Source organism: Macaca mulatta, chromosome 3 (assembly GCF_049350105.2).
Source record: "Macaca mulatta isolate MMU2019108-1 chromosome 3, T2T-MMU8v2.0, whole genome shotgun sequence".
NCBI classification, from domain to species: Eukaryota; Metazoa; Chordata; class Mammalia; order Primates; family Cercopithecidae; genus Macaca; species Macaca mulatta.
This window is the reverse complement of record NC_133408.1, coordinates 105,802,663-105,819,062: the sequence shown is the minus strand read 5'-3', so window position 1 is coordinate 105,819,062 and position 16,400 is coordinate 105,802,663.

The window sequence follows — 16,400 nt, the reverse complement described above, 5'->3', positions numbered from 1 at the left end:
ATTCATGCCTAATTAAGTAAAACCCACGAAAGCCGGAATCCTGCTCTGGGGAGACTGGGTGGCCACTGTGTTCTCTCTGGAAACTGACTGCTCCTCACAGGGGCCAGGCAGAGCCACGTCTGGGTCTGGTCCTCAGATTCCCAGAGTCCTGCTTGCAAGGGCAGCTGAGTACAGGTATCTCACCAAGCAGCTTTGAACAAAGGGGACTGAGTGGCTCGAACTGTCTTCCTTTTCTGCCCACCACCTCCCACTTTCTGGAAGTGTTCCCAGAAGTAGAGCTTGAGACTGGGCTTCATGTCCCAATGATTTACTGGGGGCATGCAGAGAGGAGAGCTAAGGAGAGCTGCCAGCCAGAGCCCAGGATTCCAGCATTGCACATTGCACCACAGTAGTCTCACACTGGGGCCAGCAGCCTGGCATTCTGTACTCCTGTGCCATTCAGTCACTGGCCAGTCTGCCCCCCAGGCACATAGGGGGAGGCAGATGCTGTTCATGGGCAAAGGAAGTGAGTGGATCCCATTTGGCCGAGGGCAATTCTCCAGAGAATGAGAGCAGCTGGGAGCCGCAGACAACCAATATTCAATCAGAGTGGGGCCTCTCTGGGGTCAACTCTGACGGCTGGGGATGCTGTCATCCACAACCTCTCCCCACCCTACACACACTCCTGCTAGCAATCCTCAGGCCTTTCAGAAGTCAACAGTAGTTTATGAGTAGTTTTGAACTGGGGACGCATCCCTGGATCTTGTCTCGTGTCCCTGGGAATAGATTCGTAAGCAGGGCTTCCAAAAATAAAACGAGGTGCACCTTGTCCATTGACTGCCAGAGCTGTGCCACCAGCACATCATCCACCAACTCTGGTTTGCTCTGGGTGTTTCTGAAAGCTAGATGGGGCATTTTCTTTCCATGCTTCCAGGACAGTCTGTTTCACCAGGATGGAAAGGGGTAGAGAGAGAAGCTTTTGGCCCATGTCACCTTCTTCCAAGCAGAACAAACTGTCTAGGAAAAAATGTCAAGCAACTCCATACCTCACACTGAGGATAAAGGACAAAATTAACCCTACTCATTCTGTCATTTGGGAGAAAAAGTCATCTTAGAAAAAAAAAAAAATCACCAGTGTTTTGTTTTGCTATGCTTAACAGATCGTTATTCCACATATGGATGAAGGGTACAGGCACATGTTCATTTTTACTCAGATTACAAAAGCAGGAAACATGAAAGTTGCCTACGGGTATGATTCAAGGGGCACTTAGCAGGCCTTTCTGTCCCCAACACAGGCATTCCTCATTTTCTGCTACAAATATTGCATTTTGTTTTTGGTTTTTTTAATAAATTGGATGTTTGTAGCAAACCTCTGTCAACATGTCTATCAGTGTCATTTTTCCAACAACACATGCTCACTTCGTGTCTTGTCACGTTTTGGTGATTCAGTATTTCAAACTTTTTCATTATCATTATTATATCTGTGATGGTGATCTGTCGTCAGTGATCTTTGATGTTTCTACTGTAATTGTCTGGGACACCACAACTCTGCCTTTCACTTAAAGGCTGAGAAGCCATTGTAGGGTTACTAATTGGCCTAATTTCAGTGTTGGATCTCAGAATATGGAGGCCCGAGGAGAGGCAGAGACACACGAAATGGCTGGTCGGTGGAGCAGTCAGAACACCACATTTACTAAGTTCACTGTCTCATACAGGTGTGATTCATGGTGTCCCCAGTTACAATAGTAACAAAGATCACTCAAAGAAGGTCAAAGTAGCCACCACATTCTCTTAAGCCAAAGCCTAATCCAGAGCAAGGCCCCAAGGCTCTTCAGTTCTGTGAAAGCTGAGAGAGGTGAGGAAGGTGCAGAAATGTTGGCAGCTACCAGGTTGGTTCATGAGGTTTAACAAAAAAATGCCATCTCCATAACATAAAAGTGCAAGGTGAAACAGCAAGTACTGATGGAGAAGCTGTAGTGAGTTATCCAGAATATCTAGCTAGGATCATTGAAGCAAGTGGCTACACTAAGCAGAATTCCAATGTAGACAAAAATAGCCCTCTTGGAAGATGTCATCTAGAAGTTCATGCCTGCCTCCAAAGCTACAAAGGACAGGCTCTTTTGTTAGGGGTTAACGCAGCTGGTGACTGTAAGTGGAAGCCAATGCACATTTATCATTCTGCAAATCCTGGGGTCCTTCAGAATTATGCTAAATCTACTTGTCCTATGCTCCAGAAATGGCACAGAACCTAGAAGACAACACATGATTTACTGAATATTTTAAGCCCACCGTTGAGACCTACTGCTCAGAATAAAGATGTCTTTCAAAATATTACTCTCATTGACAATGCACCTGGCCACCCAAGAGGTCAGATGGAGATGCAAGGAGAGGAATGTTTTGGTTTTTTTTCCACACCTGCTGAGACCATATTCATTCTGCAGCCCATAAATCAAGGAGTCATTTCAACTTTCAAGTCTTATTTTTTAAGAAGTACATTTTGTAAGGCCAGAGATGCCATAGATAATGATTCCTCTTAATGGATCTGGGCAAAGTAAGTTGAGAATCTTCTAGAAAGATTTACCATTGTAGATGCCATTAAAAACATTTGTGATTTGTGGAAAGAAATCAACACTATCAACATTCATAGGAGTTTGGAAGAAGTTGATTCCAGTCCTCATGGATGACTTTGAAGGGTTCAAGACTTCAGTGGAGGAAGTCAATGCAGATGTGTAGAAACAGCAGCAAGAGAACTAGAATTCTGAGTACAGCCTGAAGCTGTGACTGAATTGCTGCAATTTCATGATAAAACTTGAACAAGTCAGGAGTTGCTTTTCATAGATGATCAAAGAAAGTGGTTTCTTGAGATGAAATCTATTCCTGGAGAAGATGCTGTGAAGACTGTTAAAATGACAAAGGATTTAGAATATCACATAAACTTAGCTGATGAAGCAGCAGCAGGATTTCAGAGGATTGATTCCAACTCTTAAAGAAATTCTACTGTGGGTAAAATGCTATCCAACATCACAGGCCACAGAGAAATCTTTCCTGAAAGAAGAGCCCATTGATGTGGCAAACTTCATCGTCTTATTTTAAGAAATTGCCGCCACCTATCCTTCAGCAACCTCCACCCTCATCAGTCAGCAGCCATCAACATTGAAGCAAGACCTCCACCAGCAAAAAGATGAATCACTGAAGGCTCAGATGATTATCAGCATTTTTTGTTAGCAATAAAGTATTTTAAATTAAGATATGTACTTTTTAAAGACATGTTATTGTACACTTAATAGACTATAGTATAGTATGAACAACTTTTTATATATTTTTTTAGAGATAGGTTCTCACTCTGTTGCTAAGGCTAGAGTGTAGTGGCATGATCATAGCTCACTGCAGCCTCAAACTCCTGACTTCAAATGATGCTCTCACCTTGGCCTCCCAAATAGCTAAATATAACTTTTATATGCACTGGGAAACAAACAAAAAAAATAATCATGCAACTCACTTTATTCCAATAGCCTGGAAACAAACTAGCAATATTTCCAAGGTATGCCTGTATATTTCTCTACATAGTTTACTAATACCTGAAATTCCACCATCAGAAATTCCTTCAAGTCAGTGATTTTCAACTGGAGATGAGTCTGCCTCTGCCTTCCCCTTGTTAAAACAGATTGCTGAGCCCAACCCAGAGTCTGATTCAAGAGGAACCCAGGAACTGCATTTCTAACAGGTTTCCAGAGGATGCTGATGCTGCTGGTTTGGGGACTCCACTTTAAGAACCACTGGTTAAGAGGCCTGAATGAGATAACACACATTCACAGCTATTAGTGTACTGCCTGGCATACATAAGCCTGCCACACTCGGTGGTTCTCAAACTCGGTTGCACATTAAGATTACCTGGAGAGCTTATAAAACTCCCAATGCTCATTCTGCACCTCAGACCAATTACAGCAGAATCCCAGGGGCAAGGGCACACATCGCTGCTTTTTGAAGCTCCCCAGGTGATTTCAGTGTACAGTCATGGCTTAGAGGCACTGCCTTAGCGGTAGTTTAGAGAGAAAGTCGCTTGCGTTCACAGAACACTCATTTCTAACAGCAGCTGAAGGAAACTGACTAGAAAGGACCAGACATCCCATTGGCACTGTGGAGTATAGTTCTGTGTCTGGGAGGCCGACCATGCCTGCCTGACCTTTCATTCAAGGACCAAGGCCAGAGGCAGAACACAGTTTAAGAGATTTATTGCAAACAAGGCCCTGAGGCCTTTGCTTCTACTTCATCCTCGTTTCCACCTCCTCTGAACCAGCCTGGCTTTGTCGCCTTAAGCTTCCACCTACGCCAGCCCTCTCAGAGGGATTCCTAAATGCTCCCTTCTCCAGGCCCCACCCACCCACTTTTCTGCAGTCTACAGATTGATTCTTCCCTCCTGAAGTGATACCTGTTTTCAGAAAGCCCCTCTGGTACTGACCAGTTCTCATCTTCTCCTGTACCTGTCCCTCTACCTCAAGCAATCTCCACATCCCTTTCTGCCTACCTTTCACCCTGCCAAGGGATCATCCTGCTAAACCACATGTCCATTGCCCTCATTTCCTCTCATGCAAGCCCTCCAGGGGCTCCCTCCCTTCCTTTCTAGCCACACTGGCCACTAAACCTTCCTGGTGGATCCTGTTTCAGGGCCTTCACTCAGGCTGCCCTGGGGATGACAACATCCCACACCCTCGGACTCCGGCTCAGCCTTCTCAGCTCAGTCGGTGCTTTCCCCAGGAAGGTGTCCATAAAGCTGCACTCCCCGCCCTAAAGGCCAGGGTAATATAAAGGCTGTCACTATAAATGCTAAGAGACATCCTAAAAAGTATTGGTTTGTCTTTTCACGTAGATAGAGGAAGAAAGGAAACAAAGGGTAAAAAGTCTTCTTGGTAACAAGAAACTACCATTTATTTACAGAGTCACCATTATTTCTTCCTTAGTCATGTGGGTATAAAAATGAGGACACAGCCAGGTGTAGTGGCTCATGCCTGAAATCCTAGCACTTTAGGAGACCAAGGCAGAAGGATCGCTTGAGCCCAGGAGTTTGGGGCTGCAGTGAGCTGTGGTCACACCACTGCACTTCAGCCTGGGTGACAGACCAAGACCCTGTCGCTACACAAACACATAAAAATGAGGAAATGATCTCTGCTTTGAGAAATTTACATCTGATTCACTGGAGAGTTTCCTAAAATGTCACCATGATCACAGGTCTAACCCTAATGACAAAAATCAGGACTTGATAGTTAGATTAAAAGGTTTCTTTCAGTTACATATTTGTTTGAAAACCCTTGCAAAGGCATAGAAATTAAAACACACGCCAGGCGTGGTGGCTCATGCCTGTAATCCCAACACTTTGAGAGGCTGAGGGGGTGGATCACCTGAGATCAGGAGTTCAAGACCAGCCTGACCAACATGGAAAAACCCCATCTCTACTAAAAATACAAAATTAGCTGGGCATGGTGGTGCATGCCTGTAATTGCAGCCACTCGGGAGGCTGAGGCAGGAGAATCGCTTGAACCCGGGAGTCAGAGGTTGCGATGAACCAAGATCATGCCATTGCACTCCAGCCTAGGCAATAAGGGCAAAACTCCCTCTAAAACACACACACACACACACACACACACACACACACACACACACACACACTCACACACAATTTTGGTAGAGATTTACTATACTGCCTTTCCAAAAGAGAAAAGAATACAAGTAAAATATAAAACTGAGCAAATTGTATTAGCATCTGTATCTGAGTAATTGAAATCTGCACTGCCCCAGAACACCCCCTCCGCCCCATAATAAAGGGTGACTGCCATTCTAACCCATCTGTGAGGCTGAGAATCTGAAAAGTGACTACTCCCCACACGCCACCCCAGAAGCTGCTATGGCTGCACACACCTCCAACCACAACTGAAACAGGTGGCCAGGCTATTGTCCCAGTCCTCCATGTCCCTTCTCTACTGGCCCTTGACTCCACCCCCTCCAAGGAGCAACTGCCCATCCACATGGCCTCCAGGACCTGCTGCTAGCCTGAGCAGATGCTGTTTCCTCTTCTCCCCTGCCCCGCCTATCCTTCCCCAGTGCAGCGGAGAATACCTTCCCAGATTTCCTGCGGGAGCCCTGCATTCTGTGTTTGGGGAAGGAGAAGAGGAAGTGCTTTATCATCTGAGCCACAACCTTTAACAACATCCCTCCCTCCCATCTGCCATTCTATAAGCCAGAGGAAGGCGAGTGCCCTTGCCCTACCTAGTCACCCTCGAGGCTGAGTGCCCAGGGACAGTGGGAATCGGGAGGGTTTGAATAAATGGACCCCACCCTCATCCTCACCCATGCTGTGTTGCACTGTGGCCTTCTTTCAAAATGAAAAAGTCAACTTTGAAATGCAGACCCAGTGGCAATTTAAAACAATCACCTCAGCCCTAACAAAAGGGAAAATGGAAATAAAAGTTCTTGGTAGGGTCTGCCATGTTTTCGTAGCAGCCACATCACTACAGATGATAATTCCAACAGCCCCTTGAGAGGAAACCACTGCTGACTGGCACCCAGCAGGGCAGAAGCAGTGAGGGGACATATGCAGTTGCAGACCTGCACTGAACGGACCTTTTCCCTTATCCCCCATTCATGTAGCCCTCAGTTTTCCAGCCTCCGAGCCAGTGCATGTGAAGGTGGAGGCTGAGAGGCTCTTAGAAATAAGCTAGGAAGGTCTTACATCTTGCTATGGACAAGACCCCACGTAGATCAAATTGTTGAAAAAGTCAAAAATGACTAGGAGTTGCAAAGACTGGATGCAGTACCCTTGGATAAGTTCTCTTCTAGCCAAGGCTTTTTACTGGGAATGAACAGTCACAGAGCAGGCAACAGCGACACCTGCTGTTCAGAACAGATTCAAACCTGGCAGGGAGAAACCAGAAACCAGGGAGCTCTTGCCATAGAGGTAGCATCGCCTACATGTGATTTCACAAAAGAACCTAAGACCTAGGGTCTGTCCACCTATTGGTTGTTTTGGGATTCCTCATTTACCTGGTGCAAGTAAGGAAGACACTGTCCTAGCTAATAAGATAACTAGTAGTTATAACATTCATAGACCATGAGTTTTCAGAGAACATCATACTGTCAAAGCAGCATACTTAAACGGTACTGTATTAAACGGACTCTCCTTAGCAATAGAAAAAGGTATAAGACCATCAAGAAACATAGTTGATATGTCTGATAATTGGGCACCAGTATGAATTGAATTCTGTCCTCCAAAAAGATGTTGAAGTCATAAGCCCAAGTACCTGTGACTGGGACCTTACTGGGAGACTGGGTGTTTGCAGATGATCAAGTTCACATGGAGTCATCAGGATGTGCTCCAAACCCACAGGACTGGTTTCCTTACAAAAAGGAGAATTTTGGATACAGAGACGGACAGGCACACAGGTGAACAGCATGTGACCGTGAAGGCAGAGACTGGGGCTGCCTCTAGGAATGCTCAAGATTGTCAACAATCACCGGAAGCCAGGAGACAGACCTGAACAGGCTCTCCCTCACAGCCCTTAAAAGGACCAACCCTGCCAATGCCGTGATCCCACACTTCCAGCCTCTAGAATGCAGACAGGTTTCTGTTGTTCTAAGCCACAGTGTGTGGTACTTTCTGTGGCTGTCCTAGGGCACTAATACGGCACTAATTATGGCTGCAGTCTACTTACATTGTAGCCTCAACTGGAAACATTTGTGACACACCAGAAGAACATAAGTGGGTTCTGATCCCACATACCAGCTGTGGGACTTTAGAGCTCAAAGAATCTCAGCAACTTAGTTACCCGCCCTGTCTATAAAATGGGACCACGCCAACCTCCTCAGAGTTGACATGCCCCTCGGTGAGCTCGTGCTTGTGAACGTGGCCTATACATTTGAAAGGGTGCAGTGTTATCACAAGGAGTATGGCTTTTCCCAGGCAGGGAGAGATTGGCCAGACCTACCCAGAATGAGCCCAGTCTATGTGGCCCTACAACCACCTTGCTCTATGCCTTGGAAGGTTGATCTGGAAGGGACACATCAATGGCCTTTTACTACCAACTAGGATGGGCTAAGGGGAGACACAAAAGGGGGAGAGTTCCCCCTGGCTCTGTCCCGTTGGATTACCAGGAGTTGACTGGATCATCTACAGAAGGCTTCAGCCACTGCCAGGCAACTGTCCCCAAATAGCTACCCTATTGGGACTCCAGAAATCCTTACCTCCTTGACCTCCCAGGCTTAGGTTGTAACAGTCTCCCTGGAAGGACTACCTCCAAGATACTGAACTAAACTAAACTACACTGATTTGCTTGAATTCTGCCTACACCTTGGCAAACAGTCTCTTTAGTAAACACCCCTCAAAGTATCCACTTTGAGTAGACCAACTTTTGCCTGTCAAGACTCATTTAGTAATTAGTTCACGAGGTGGTTCAAGAAGCAGCCTCAAAATGCAATTGTAAGATTATTTTGCACTCATATTTGATGACATCATAGATAACCTTCTTTGTTGAGGGAAACAGAACACAGGTAACTTATGGCACACAGTGGCAGCAGGACTAACCAAATGACTTAGCAGTGATGCATGGGATAAAGTCCAGATAGAGTGTAAAATATTGGGAAACCGGAGACCGAGGCGGGCAGATTATGAGGTCAGGAGATCGAGACCATCTTGGCCAACACGGTGAAACCCCGTCTCTACTAAAAATACAAAAATTAGCTGGGCATGGTGGCGGGCGCCTGTAGTCTCAGCTACTCAGGAGGGTGAGGCAGGAGAATCACTTGAACCCGGGTGGTGGAGGTCGCAGTGAGCTGAGATCATGCCACTGCACTCCAGCCTGGTGACAGAGCAAGACTCCGTCTCAAAAAAAAAAAGGGGGGGGGGGGAAACCAAGTGACTATGGCCCTTATTTGCTACAGTGACAATAGTGATTGTGATAGATCAAAAAAAAAAAAAAAGTGAGCATAGTATGTTGCATATCCTCCCATAAAGAGGTGGAGTTTATTTCTCCACCCTGATCCTGGCCTGAGCCAGGAAAAAAAGAGGGAAAGAGCCAGCTGACCCACAGAACTGTGAGCAAATAAAGTGATTGTCTTAAGCTACTATGTTTGAGAGCAGTTGGTTATGCTTCAAATGCAAACTGCAATAGTAACTATGAAGGTGGTAGGGAGACTGGCTTTAGGGAAAAGGGAAATTGAAGGCCATGAATGTCCAACCGAGGACATCACTGGAAAGGAGGCAGCCAAGCCGCTCTGAGGGAATCCTGTGCCTTCTGTGACCTCAGGCAGATGTGGCTGGGAACCAAGCCCAACACCTGGTTCTCAGGGTTGCGAAACTGCAACCACAAATAAGAAAGCCCACTGTGTTTCTCAGACTAACACAGTTTCAAATGGCAGTTCTCACACCAGCAATGGAAGTGTCTGCTGGATACTTGTTAGAAATTCAAGTTCTCAGTCTACTGATTCAGAATTTTAGGGTGGGGTTCTGCACCCATGTTTTAGCAATTCCTCCAGAGGATTCTGACGCAGTCTGACTTTTGAGAACTACCACACTAAGGTAAGTGCTGTTGAGAAAGGAGTCGGACTCTGAGCAGACGGGGATGAAGCTGGGGATTCTGAATCCCCAAATTCCTCTGAAGTCTGCCTTGTCTTCAAAGGCAGCTCCTCTCCCATCCCAGGAAACTACCTACATCTGCATAAAACTTTTCCACGACTGCCCACCAGGCAGCTGCTCATAAGGAGGTGCCAGTTCTTTTCAGAATTCATTCTACTACCGAGCCTTCCACAAGAATTAGATCCCATTGTAACCCAGATAAAAAAAACACCAGGCCTGCTCTGACCTCATCCATCTGTGTAGAAGGGGTCCCGGAGCACAAGAGAACGCATTCTCAGGGTGACGAACAAAAAAGGAAGAGATATGAGCAGTGGTGTGCTGGAGATAGTTGGACTGGCTCATGAGAGCCAATAATTAAATATTTAGAAATGTTGCAAGATAGTTGTTAAAAATAGCCCTCATTACAACTTAAGTCACATACACTTATAAGTAGGTATACTGAAAATAAAGGTAATAAATACTCCAAACTCCATTATTATCACTCCTTTTACTATTCTATTTTTGAGGTTATTTATCTCTTGGATCTATATAGTGGAAATACTACACAATGGCCGCTACTGTGCCTCTGGTCTCAACTCACGCTCAGCTGGATGTCTACAGCTTGAAGCGGGCCATGGTGAGAGTATTTGCAAACTGGAAGTCAGAAAATGCTGTGAGTCAGGTAACCTGGATGGAACTGGAGACTATTATTCTAAGTAACTCACTCACAAGTGGGAGCTAAGCTATGAGACAGAAGGGCATAAGAATGATACATTGGACTTTGGGGACTTAGCGGAAAGGGTGGGGTGTGACAAGGGATAAAAGACTACACGCTGGGTACACTGTACACTGCTTAAGTGATGGGTGCATCAAAATCTCAGAAATTACCACTAAAGAACTTATCCATGTAACCAAACACCACCTGTTCCCCCCAAAACCTATTGAAATAAAATACAAATTTTAAAATTTTAAAAATAAAACGAACAACAACAAAAAAGAAAGTACTGCAAGCCAGGACTTTATTCTTTTTTTTCCCCCCTGGAGACCTGCTTGTTAAACACTAGCATAGCCCTGACTATAAGGCTTGATAAGGCTAAACTTATTTTCATGAGTATACTCATCTGAGATTCAGGATCTAACATTCGCTCTAAAACCTGGGAGTTTTAAGCATTTGAAACCTGGACTCGATAGCTGTATTAGTTTTCTATCGCCACTCTGACAAGCTACCACAAACTAAATGGCTTAAAACAACATATACTTATTATCTTACAGTTCTGGAGGTCAGAAGTCCAAAATGGATCTCACTTAGCTAGAATGAAGGTGCCAGCAGGACTGCATTCCTTTCTGGAGGCTCTAGAGAAATATCTGTTTTCTTACTTCTTCCAGCATCTAGACGTTGCCCACATTCCTTGGTTTGAGTCTCCTTCCTTCATCTTCAGAGCTAGCAATGGCCAGCTGAGTCTTCCTCCTGATGACAGTTCTCTGATTCTAGCTCTTCTGCCGCCCGCTTCTTCATTTAAGGAGCCTTGTGTTTACACTGGGATCACCTGGATAACCCAGGAAAACCTCTTTATCTTAAGGTCAGCTGATCAGCAGTCTTAATTCCATCAGTTCCTATTCTGCCTACCACAGTAGCCTACAGTCAGAGTGCATTCCCAGAACCTCCCGCAAAGGCTTAGAGAAACAGGAGCAGTAGAATGAATCTATTATATGCAACCTGCTCAGCCCCCTCCCAAACCATCCCCATTCAACAGACCCCACTGGAGGATCCTGGAGTAATCTCCACACATAAAAGCTTTGAAAAACATATTGGAGATGGGCCAATTCCACAGAGTTCTTTGGAAAGCTCTGGATGGAATAGGTTCCCCGATCTTAAGGAGAATAACACAATTCTGGTGTGGTAGAGCCCAGGTGGCACCACTTACCCAATAGAGACCTGGTGGCCATAATGACTACACTAAGCCTCAAGAACAGAATGGTGCTGCAGGAATTTGTAGTTATGACTGATTTTGGTGTCCTTAGAAATGGAATAAGCAGGTAGCCTACTAAGCAGCTGGCTGCTTGACATGTATAGTAGAAAAAAATAATTCATGGGCAGAAGTCTAAATCAAGTCATCCTAGGGAGATGCATAACCTCTTTCACAGACCTGGAGCCCTAGAATGAAGACCGTGCAAAGTAGTCACAGCGTATGATAAAAATTTTCCCAGAGCAAACAGTGACCATTTACCCTGATAACTGTGACGTGAGAGAGGGGAATACACAAATCTCCCAGGAGTTATTAGATACTGTCTCTTAATTTACGTGAGTCTTCAGGGACCACCTTGCAGTATGGGAGCTCCTGCAGATCAAGTGCTGAATCGTCCTTGCCCAAGTCCCTCTTATATTGGATCTAACATGGACCCTCACTGCGATTATACCCTCAATTTCAGGGTGTGTAGAAAGAATAAACTCTGCAACTGGCAGAATGTCCACATTGGTTGCCTGACCTGTGGAGTAAGGGCTATCATAACTGGAAGGGCCAAATGAACTCTTCTGGAGTGACTTCTTTGCCAAAATTGTAAATCAAAAGCAACAGCGCATCCCTAGGGAGCTAGTACTCTGCTCTTTGTGGCTAACCTAGGGGAATAGTCTGTACCGTAACCATTTGCCCTTCCTAGGGAGATAAGAAAAGTTTTATTATCCCTTTTGATCAGAGCAATTAATCAGACAAATGGCTACAGACCAAATCTTCACAGTATATGAAAAGTAAAACATTGCTAGGAGAAGGCAAACATTCTCTATCTTTATATTATACACATTTCTGTGTCTCAGGAGGCTACAGCTTCTAGATAGGAGCACTGAGGAAACTAGGGGAGACTTATTTCTCCACAGGTACAAGTGGGGTCCCTCTTACCAGAACCACAGGACTGAGAATAAGAAATGATGGTCACTCCCAAAGCAAGATTTGGGGACTACTGGCAACAGAAAAGGGAAATGGAGACTTGAAAGGCCACCAGAGAATGCCCAGAATTTAAAGAAATCTCTCAAACCAAATCCAGCACCATATTGAATGGCAAAACCCTAGATAAATAAATTCAGAAGGCCATATGGAATGCCCCCGTCACCACCATGATTTAACATTATTCTGGAAGCTCTATTAATACAATTAGACAAAAGAAACAAAATAAGGTTTAAACATTGGAAAGGAGGAAGCAGTGTTATTATTTGTAGATATCATTGAAATTCAAAAGAATCAACTGGGAAACTATCAACATTTAAGAGAATTAAGCAAAGTGGCTAAATTACAATAATTAATCATTTTCCTACATATAAAAAGTAGACAGAAAACTAATGAAAGGAAAGAACCAATAGACAAAGCCACAAGAACAAAAACTAACATGAAATGTGCAGACCTTTAAGAAAGAAAAATGTAAGTTTCCTCTGCAGTATAAAAGACTTGTCTAAGGAAAATATCTTTTTCTTAAATAAGAAACAAATAATGTAAAGATGTCAATTCTTTCCTATTAATTTATAATTTAAAATCCTAAGTTCATATGGGAAAATATACATGTAACAATAAACAGGAAATTATGAAACAAAAGAATAACGCAAAGAACTAACCCAACTACATATTAAAATGAATTATAAAGCTAAATAATTGAATAGTTCAGTGTTTAATAAGAAATTGTTAAGCCAATAAAAACATATAAAGTTAATAAACAGGCTCAAATACAAAGTTGAATTTGTGTCTGACAAACCTGGCATTCCAAATCAGTGAGAAAAGAGATTAATCAACAAATGACATTGGGAAGACATTTCTTCTATTAGTTTTCTGTCTACTTTTTGTAATAGAAAACTTATTAATTACTATAATAAGCCACGTTGTCACCATCTCTTTTTTTTTTTTTTTTTTTTTTGGTTTTAGTTTTTTAGTTTTTTCATCTGGAGTACAATGACATCTGCAAATAGTAATGATGTTGCCTCTTTCTTTTCATTGTTTAATTTGGGAAACAATTGCTAGATTCCTGGCTTACTCTTTGCATGAAAACTAACACCTAATGAATAAAAACGTGAGTAAAGTCATAGGAGCACTGGTTGAAAAATAACAAGAAATAACATTAATTGAGCACTTACCCTATGTCAGGCATTATCTCGTAATATCCCTGTATGATAGGCATAAATGATGCATCTGAGTCCAGAGAGGTTAAGTAAGTTAGCCAAGACCACACAGCACATGTGATTTACACACATGGCAGCCTGACTCCAAAGCCCATACACTTAATCACTATGTCATAAAGCCTCCCAATTCCAAGAGAAAATATGAGTGAATTTTTCCATACCTTAGAGAAATGAAATGTTTTCAAAGTATCATCAAAAACTGTAATCCCAGCACTTTGGGAGGCCAAGACGGGCGGATCACGAGGTCAGGAGATCAAGACAACCCTGGCTAACACGGTGAAACCTCGTCTCTACTAAAAATACAAAAAATCAGCCGGGCGTGGTGGCGGGCGCCTGTAGTCCCAGCTACTCGGGAAGCTGAGGCAGGAGAATGGTGTGAAACCGAGAGGCGGAGCTTGCAGTGAGCTGAGATTGCGCTCCAGTCTGGGCGACAGAGCAAGACTCCGTCTCAAAAAAAAAAAAAAAAAAAAAAAAAACCTAGAAGCCATGAAGACAAAGACTGACCATTTTGACTATATAAAACTTAAAGTTTTCTGAATGAAAAAGTTAAGTGAAAAGATAAAACAACTAAGAAAAATGTTATTTGCAATACAGATTTCAAAGGACTCATTTACTGAACATATAAAGAGCACTTGCAAATTAGTAAAAAACAAGCAAACAAACAAACCTGCTGTCACATAGAAGATTGGGAAAGAAGCATAAATGGGAAAACACACCCATATGGCTCATAATTAAAGAAATGAAATGATGAAAATAGGAAACCACTCTCCTGTGCCTTGCACATAAGCAAAATATTTTACAGTTTTTAAAATAAAAAAAACACAAGATATTAGCAAGGATGTGGAAAATACACATTAAAATATACCATGTAAATTGCAACAACCTCTTTTTAAAAATCTGGCAATACTCATCAAACGTAAAATGCACATAATCTTTGACATAATAGTTCGCTTCTAAGAGCCTATCCTCCACAATAATTGTACATGTGTAGAAAGTGATCACTGAAGCAATGACTTTGTTAAGCAAAACACTGCAAGTCATCTAAATGCCCATTATTTACAGGACTGAGTAAAGCAGAAAAGTGTAAGCCAGAATACTTCGATTCATTCTTAGTTAAAAGTATAGTTTGAAGCTATGGACCACAAGTTTCAATGGTATTATGAAAGCTTTGAATGAAAAAGTTGTGGCTATAAGTGCTTTTGATAAGTAGAGCTTCTGGTTAGCTGTGATCCATTGTTTAAAAAGATTAAAGTGAAAAGTTACAGAATATTTACCAACCAATTACTGCAACATTAAGTCTATACTTTTTTCTCTATCTTGTACAGATGTAGCTAATTTTCTGTCAAAATCAGTTTACTAAAAAGAGCCAAAAGCTTTCCTAATATGTAAAGGTTTGCTTTCACAGTTATCTAATGGGACTGTTGACCTATAACTTTGAGACCATGTATGTTTGTTTTTGGAAACTGCACATATGCCTATTTTAAAGGATCTCATTTGTTCTCTTGAAAACTGTGTTTGCATAAGAGATTTAACTGCTCATCAACCTGAATACATTTAATCACTAAATATGACCTCATGGGTCTTGTAATAATAAACAAGTCCACATGAAACCTGTGAAATTTTTCTTGGAGTTAAAAATGGTTCTTCATTTCGACTTTCTTCTTTTATTGGTTTATGTAAATTAAAAAATCTTTAAATAGTGGGACTGTCAGATTCATTACTTAAAACACAATTCAAAATTGCCTTTTTTAAAGAGCTAAATAAATTATGGCACATCAAAAGGGAGCAAATCTTTTCCTCACCCCACCCCAAATGTGAGCACAGGGTGCTTGTTAAAACACTCACCAACAAGCCTCACACCAGCTTCTGATTCAACTGGTCTGGAATGGGGCTTAAGAATGTGCATCTCCAACAAGTTCCCTGACGATGCTGGTGTAGTTGGCCTGGTCACCACACTTAGAGAGCCTTTGCTCTAAAGGCATGCGGTAACCTTTTCTGTACTGATGTAGAAATATTCCCAAGACCCAGTACCTTAAAGAAAACAAAGGGAAGACTGATAGGTTGGTCTCATTTGCTTATGTAGACAAACTTATTTATGCTTGGGAAATGGCTGGAAGGAAATGTGAGATTGAGAATGATTTTTCTGGGCAGTGGGCAAGGAGAGAGACTGGCCTGTACTGAATACCCGTTTAAACTGCTTCAGTTTATCACCTGCTTATGTTTGTCTTAAAAGAAAAACATAATGACGTCTAAAATTCAAAATTCGTAAAAGAGATGGTTGAATCTGGCACTGCCCAAATATGTCTATCGAATGCCTCCCCTTGTGGAACCTGGGACCAAGCAGAGCCTCAAACGATCTCGACGGTCAGGCCCCTTTCCCAGGTGGTGCCGTGGTGGCCGTGGGGTGAGGAAAATGAATTCTCCTGCAGGACAGTATGCACGGCTGTAACGGTCCATTTCTCATCCTGGGATAGCGAGGGGTTCCCGGAGGAGGCGTCTGCGGTGGGAAGCGGGACAAAGCTAGCAAAAGGGGCGGGGGCGAAGGAGCGGACTTGCCTGCTGCCGTGGGGGCGGGAATCCGCAAGCCAGCCTGGGAGAGGGGAGAGAACAGCGGCTGATCCTTCCCTGGGCCAGGGAGGAAAATAAACTGTGCTGGTCTCG